Here is a 7,500-nt window from a genome sequence, read left to right on the forward strand (position 1 = left end):
GGAACCGGAAGAGTAGACGGTGTGACGCCACTTCTCTGCCCTATAGTTGGCGGTATAATAATACGTTGTGCCCTAATATAATATATGGAATCCGATATGACAGCGGTAGAGCATTCGTCTTACAGACAAAGGGATTGGGAATTGAACCCCGATGATGCGGACGAGAGATATTTTCTGAACCCTCTGTCTGGCACCCATCATTGATTGAGTAAATAGATAAATGAATGAAAGGGAAGGCGGAATGGATGGATGGATGAATAAATGAATGAATGAATGAACGAATGAATGAAGCCAGTGATGAAAATGCGCGTTATAAATAATAATAAATGGCATTTATATAGCGCTTTACCCCGTTGTCACAGGCTCTAAGCGCTTTACAGTGATATAAAACAAAACATTACAGTGAGACAAGTGTGAAGGAAACGTGATACGAATTCAATTTAACAACAACAAAATATGAAAATAATATTGCAACATTATGACGTAAAAAGATAAAACTTTAAGCGAGATTTGAACGTTGTCAACGAATCCGAGCATCTCACGTGTGACGGGAGAGAGTTCCAAAAATGGGGGGCCGAAAATTGAAAAGACTGTTCACCTATTTTACGCAATGGCTTAGGTTTGACAAGGATTGATTGGTCATTGCTTGACCTCAAGTTTCTATTGGGGACATATATGTTTAGAAGGTCTTTAATATAGGAGGGACTGTTCGTGCTTAGGGATTTGTAGACAACAGTACAAATCTTATAGGCAACTCTTTTTTCAACAGGAAGCCAATGTAGCTCACGGAGAAGAAGAGTTGCTGACGGGTATTTTTTGTTATTGCGTACAATGAGCCTGGCTGCGTTATTTTGAGCAACCTGAAGTTTGCTAATTTTGTCTTTAGTTAAATTCGCCCAAAGGGAGTTACAATAGTCCAATTTAGATAAACCAAGGAATTAATTAAAAGTTCTGTTATATGCTATGTTATAAATGTCATGTATTACTGATAGAATGAATGACCGGGATGGATGGATGCATGCACGCATGAATGAATGAAAGAACGAAAGAATAAACTACGAAAAAACGGACTGACGGATGAATGAATGAATAAATGAATGAATTAATGAATGAACGAAAGAATGAACAACGAAAAAAAACACACACCACGAAAAAAGACACACAAAAACAAAACAAAACAGACTGACAGATATGAATGAGTGAATAAATGAATGAATGAACGAATGAACAATTCAGATATAAAAACGTCGCGGCCAGTATTTATGAACATCCCCACCTCATCATCCTCCTTGTCATCCCCATCATAAACCCGTCATACTGGGAAGCAAATCCACCACACTACATCTCATTCATAAGACCTGTATGTAAATCACAATGAACAGCTGGCCCGGCTTTCTTTAACGTATTTAAAATAAATATATCCCCCCCCCCCCCCCCCCCCCCTCCTCTCACACACACAAAAAAACCCCAACAAAAATAAACAACACAAAATATAGATAAGAAGAAGAAAAACAACAAACAAAATAAAAGAAAAACATTAACAACCGCATTTCAGCAGCAGCAGCAATACAATATGAGGGGGACGAAGATGAGAAGGAGAAGAGGGCTAATAATAATAATGACAACAACAACAATAATAATAATAATAATAATAATAATAATAATAATAATAATAATAATAATAATAATAATAATAATAATAATAATAATAACGATGATGAAGATGATGACGACGACGACAACGCAATATTAAATTACTGGTTGCCGTCATGCTGGGGCCAGTCTTTGCAAGAACAAATTTGAACACAAATTATGATAAAATAAGTACTGCCGGTTAAAATAAAAGTGAGAAGTCCTTTCGGAGAAGGAAAGACGGCTGGAGAGAGAGAGAGAGAGAGAGAGAGAGAGAGAGAGAGAGAGAGAGAGAGAGAGAGAGAGAGAGAGAGAGAGAGAGAGAGAGAGAGACCCCAAAACAACAAAATAGATTCTCTCTCTCTCTCTCTCTCTCTCTCTCTCTCTCTCTCTCTCTCTCTCTCTCTCTCTCTCTCTCTCTCTCAGCACTTGATGGTCGGCAATCAGTGTCAACTAAAAGTACTCTGATAACCTGGTTGCCAATGAATTCGATCCTGATTTAAAATGGAAATAATAGAAATAAAATTGATGAAGGATCAAAAAAGTGAGTGAGTGAGTGAATGAACAAGTAAGTACGTAAGTAAGCAAGCAAGCAAGTAAATAAGTAAGTAAATCAATTAGCAAGTGAGTGAGTACGTAACTAAGTAAATGAGTGAGTTAATGGGTGTGTGAGTAAGTGAATGAATAAGTGAGAGAATGAATGAGTGATCGTGAGGAAGCAAAGGCAAGTAAATAACCCAATAAAAATGTCCATCGCTGACGAATCTTTTTGTATCAAGACTTTGACAATATCTAATAGTCGTCACATCCAACCCGAGAAAACCAGTCAAGAATCAACAATGAGCATAATTCATCATTGCCAATACGATTGTTTATGATGACCCCTGGGCTAGCTAACTAAGCTCGATTTAATAGGCACCCCCCCCCTTCTCGAGGGGGGGGGGGGGAGGGGGGAGAAGGCGTTTTATTTAGTGCACCCAACGCCTACTCTTATAGCCTACAGTCACTATCAATCTATTAATAGATGATGATGCCTGCAGCCAGTGACATCTATAGAAGTCCTAGCCTGCAGCCCATTGCTTTATTATATCCATCTTTTCTTGCCCCATTGTCTTGTGATAAAATTAAATTGTCTCGATTATATTCCGTGATACAACACGGGTTTGTTTTTCTCCTGGGTTTGAGTGTAGGAAGGAAGAGGAGAAGATCGGGTAATGGGCATGAAAATTTATGTTATCCATTTTCACGTGTCCCTGAGTGGTTTGTAAGAAGGTGCGTGGCGCCGCTATGCAAACACTTGATGGATTATCTAGAGAACTGATTTAATGGGAACAGTATGCGGGACGAAGCAATAATGCTTAGCTGTTTTTGTTACTATAAATTTTATTAAACCGACGACGCCACAGGTCATGAAGATTCCTCCTCCACTTAAAATTAGGATGATTTGGTCTCATTTGAATTGCGTGCTATGAAATGGATAGGTTGCTGGGCTGATGGATGGATGGATAGATGATAGAGACAGATGGATGGATGGATGGATGGATGGATGGATGGATGGATGGATGGATGGACAGAGATGTCAATGTCAGCATCCAAAAGGTTTCCCCTTCAAGCCCTTACTGCTCACTTTTTGGGTGATGTTCTTCCGCCCGCTTATCTATCTGCCTGGGGAAAAAAAAAAACAAAAGCTTTTTCATAGTTATTTCATTGATCTATCAAACACAAAGTTCTTCAAACTTCTTTATCTTAGACGAATACTATTGACGAATGTTCTAAAATTGCAGCTTTCGTTTTCTTTATCTCCTTCCCCGGAAGGGGATATTTGAGAGCTGAGAGAGACAGAGGCAGAGAGAGAGAGAGAGAGAGAGAGAGAGAGAGAGAGAGAGAGAGAGAGAGAATGGGGGGGGGGGGGGGATGAAGCAGAACACCTCATCAATACAGATTCATCACATCGTAATTTCCTGTACAGTAATCGCCCCGCCGGAGGGGACAAGTAAACCGACGAAACTCGAGTGGCTCTAGGTAAACTGTAAGCTGATAATCCTAACACCTATCGTAATCTGCTATTTAAGGGATTAGGTTTTTCTATTCTTTTTTTTCACGGGGTCTGCAAGAAGATGATAGCGAAATGATGGGGGTGGGGAAGAGAGGAAGATATATCAATGAAAGATTCACGATTTCATTCACTTCCATCACTTGGTCAAATTTCACCCTGGAGGTGATGATAGGAAAGTACCTGGGAAGGGGGAGGGGTGTAACGAAATGCTTCCGTGTAGGCGTCAGTTTACGACAGGATGTACGTCGTCGTAGTATTAGTTGTTGTTGTTATTGTAATCCCTCCGGAACAACCCTTCTTTTGTTGATACAGGTCGTATCAGATCATGCACCTATGGCCCGGAAGTTTGAATTAAACTACGTAGTGTGGGTGTTATTGTGAGAAAGGCATCAATCTTGTTTTCTCCGTAAACTTATAAGCAAAGTAGGATCCCTGTATTCTCGGGAGTGACTTTGTTATGGTATGGCTTGATTGATATCTCGTAACTATGGGGCTGACGAATTTATTTATCCTTGATATGAGGATGTCCGGTATCAGGATGGGTTGTTGTTGTCCATGATTATGGAATCTGGGGGAGTTTTAAGGAATTTCAGATGTTTACGGATATGACTAACATCCGGTTGTGTGGGTAGAATTTTGCTTCGTTTGCTTGATTTTTGCCTATAAATGCCAGAGTTTTGAGCAGTTTCTTCAGACCACTCAGCGGAGTCTTTTAGGCTCATTGTCTCAAAAGAGACCACTCAGCGGAGTCTTTTAGGCTCATTGTCTCAAAAGAGACCAGACAGCGGAGTCTTTTAGGCTCATAGTCTCTAAGCGATAACCACAGCGGAGTCTTTTAGGCTCATTTGTTTAACTCTTGTGTAGAGTTGGATTAAAGTCTTGTGTAGACTTTGTAGTGCTCAAAGTTCGAGCTGAAACACGTTTTGTGTTAACTCTTGTGTAGAGTGTGATTTAAGTCTTGTGTAGACTTTGTGGTGCTCAAAGTTTGAGCTGAATCAAGTTGTGTTATAACTCTTGTATAGAGTTTGATTAAAGTCTTGTGTAGACTTAATTTGTGATTTCAATAATCTGTTCGGCTCTGGTGAGATTTTGAATAATATGTTGTGATTACAATTATGATTGTGTTTTGATATCAATATCATAATATCACTTTAAATTTTGATTCTCAATTAATTAATCAGATAATGAAATTAATTGTGTAATATATTCTTGTTGTAAAGAAAATAAGCTTTTCTTGCTATAAAGCATTATTATTTCATATCTACAAAGTAAAGCAATATTAATCAACATTAATAAATTGATTTGTTAAAGTAAAATAATATTTACTCATTTAAAGTAAACATATTGAGTGAGTTCGAATATAGATAGAGTTATATTCGTATGATTATCATATTATAACAAAATCATTTTCTTTCTTTAAAGTGAATGAGCCGTTGGAGGCTGGGCTTTAACAAGCCAACTTTAAGCTATTCTCTCATAGCTTGACACTAATAAAAACTGAACATTTGCCTGTTTTATAAGTTACCTGCGAAGAACCATTTGCTTATTTTAATATCAGAACATTGAGAAACAATTGATCTGTTTATGAATACTGTGAAATCAGAACAATTTCAAGAAGAGACAAATTAACAATATTAGAACAACCTTACAGTTTTTGTTGAATATCAAGGACACTCTTTTGGCTTTCTTCTACACGTCTGGATTGTGTTTAGTTAGTTAGTTAATTATTAGTTGCCTGTATGACTGTGATGGTTGCAACCTATCTGTGAGATTGTCTGATGTGGTAGCGGTTTGGTAAAGTATTGATAATTAATTGATTTAATTATATATTTTCATATCGCTTTCATATCATATTCATCATCACACCATCTCCATCAATTTGTCATCCATCCATTTGATTTCATACTTATTACATCTATCATTTCATCTTCATATCTCATAATATCTTTGTTATATTGTAATAAAATATATCTTCATTTAGCTTCAAAACCTTTATCAACGTATTGTGTTTGGTTATTGATCGGTGTCGTAGCTTGAATATAGCACACATAAACAAGGTTGCAAACTGCGCTACATAAGCATACGGTTTACGTGCGCACTTTGTGACATAATTTGGTGTCAGAAGTGGGATTCTTATTGTTGTGCATTCAAGAGACATCGCGACCAAACAATTGTTGAGACAGGTTAGGGAGTTGTTTCAAACTTGAGATAGATACTATCTTTGAGCTTAAAGCAAATTGGTATCCATTTAATGGTTATAAGACTGTCATTATACGCAAGGTGTAATACAAGTTATTCTGGTAATTTTCACTTGTTCGGTTATACGTTGTCAGTCATCTGTCATAGTGATACGGATCACTGACTTAGCGCGAAAGCGGTACTCGCGCTGTGAAGCCTCCATTGTCCCCCCTCTCCCTTTTGTAAGGAACGAAGGTGGTTGTTGGGGTAATTTGATTCCGTGTAGGAATCTGGGTGAAGATTGTGTTGGTCCCGTGTGAGGATCTGTATTAAATCATTTGTTTTGACTCTCTATGCACATATAGTAAGTCAAGGTATTGATTCTGTGTAAGAATCTGGGTGAAGATATTTTGTTGATTCTGTAATTGAATCTGGGTGAAGATTTGGTTGGTTCCGTGTGAGGACCTGTAATAAATCAGTAGTTTGATTCTATGTATTATCTGAGTCTATATAGATCAATGTTGGGTTCCATGTAGGGATCGGTATTAGTTGCCTGTTTTGATTCCGTGTAGGGATTTATATTGACGCGTATCGTTATAAGGTTACTTGTAGTAACCACTTTATTCTACGTGAAAGTAACAATTACGGCAACAGTGTTGATAAACATATTGAAGTTTGTTTATTTGAATTTGAATTGGTTTGATTAATTGTCCTAGAGATGGATGTGGAAAGATTAATTAAACTTGGAGAAAAATTGGAGTTAAGGGGTGAAGATCTCCGTGCTTGGGTGACAGCCCAGTTACAAGAAGATGAAGAGAGAAAAGAGAAGGAGAGAGAACGTGCCAAAGAAGAGGAGGAGATAAGCAGAGCACGAGCTCAAAGACAAGAAGCTCTGATGGAGAAAGAGCTTGAACTGCTTAGGTTAAAGTCGGAGTGTCAGGCTTCCTCCAACAACGACAGTATGACAAGTGACATTCGATCATTTACTCATGCTCCCACTGTTAAGAGTCCTCGACTTCCATGTTTTGACGAAAACAAGGATCATGAACCACCGAAATGCATGACACACGGCAAGGTGGAGTTGAAGTGTGGATGTGTGATGCCGATGTTGTCTGTCGAAGGAAGGGACAACAATGAGCCCGAATAATTGTCAAGATCGATGTGATCTTGAGGCATTTCGTTGATCTAACTAAATGTTGTACCAAATTTAGTCTTAGGGGGAGATATGTAACGAAATGCTTCCGTGTAGGCGTCAGTTTACGACAGGATGTACGTCGTCGTAGTATTAGTTGTTGTTGTTATTGTAATCCCTCCGGAACAACCCTTCTTTTGTTGATACAGGTCGTATCAGATCATGCACCTATGGCCCGGAAGTTTGAATTAAACTACGTAGTGTGGGTGTTATTGTGAGAAAGGCATCAATCTTGTTTTCTCCGTAAACTTATAAGCAAAGTAGGATCCCTGTATTCTACGGGAGTGACTTTGTTATGGTATGGCTTGATTGATATCTCGTAACTATGGGGCTGACGAATTTATTTATCCTTGATATGAGGATGTCCGGTATCAGGATGGGTTGTTGTTGTCCATGATTATGGAATCTGGGGGAGTTTTAAGGAATTTCAGATGTTTACGGA

At 38.3% G+C, this 7,500-nt stretch overlaps 1 protein-coding gene across 1 annotated transcript in view; it reads left to right on the forward strand.

Moving 5' to 3' along the window:
• The window catches only part of LOC144957571 (C-type mannose receptor 2-like), a 32,171-nt gene that overhangs the window by 948 nt on the left and 23,723 nt on the right, over positions 1-7,500 (forward strand). The window lies entirely within an intron of this gene.

The sequence above is a fragment of the Berghia stephanieae genome, chromosome 12 (assembly GCF_034508935.2).
Source record: "Berghia stephanieae isolate SIO BIC M18660-M18661 chromosome 12, UCSD_Bste_1.3, whole genome shotgun sequence".
Classification (NCBI taxonomy): domain Eukaryota; kingdom Metazoa; phylum Mollusca; class Gastropoda; order Nudibranchia; family Aeolidiidae; genus Berghia; species Berghia stephanieae.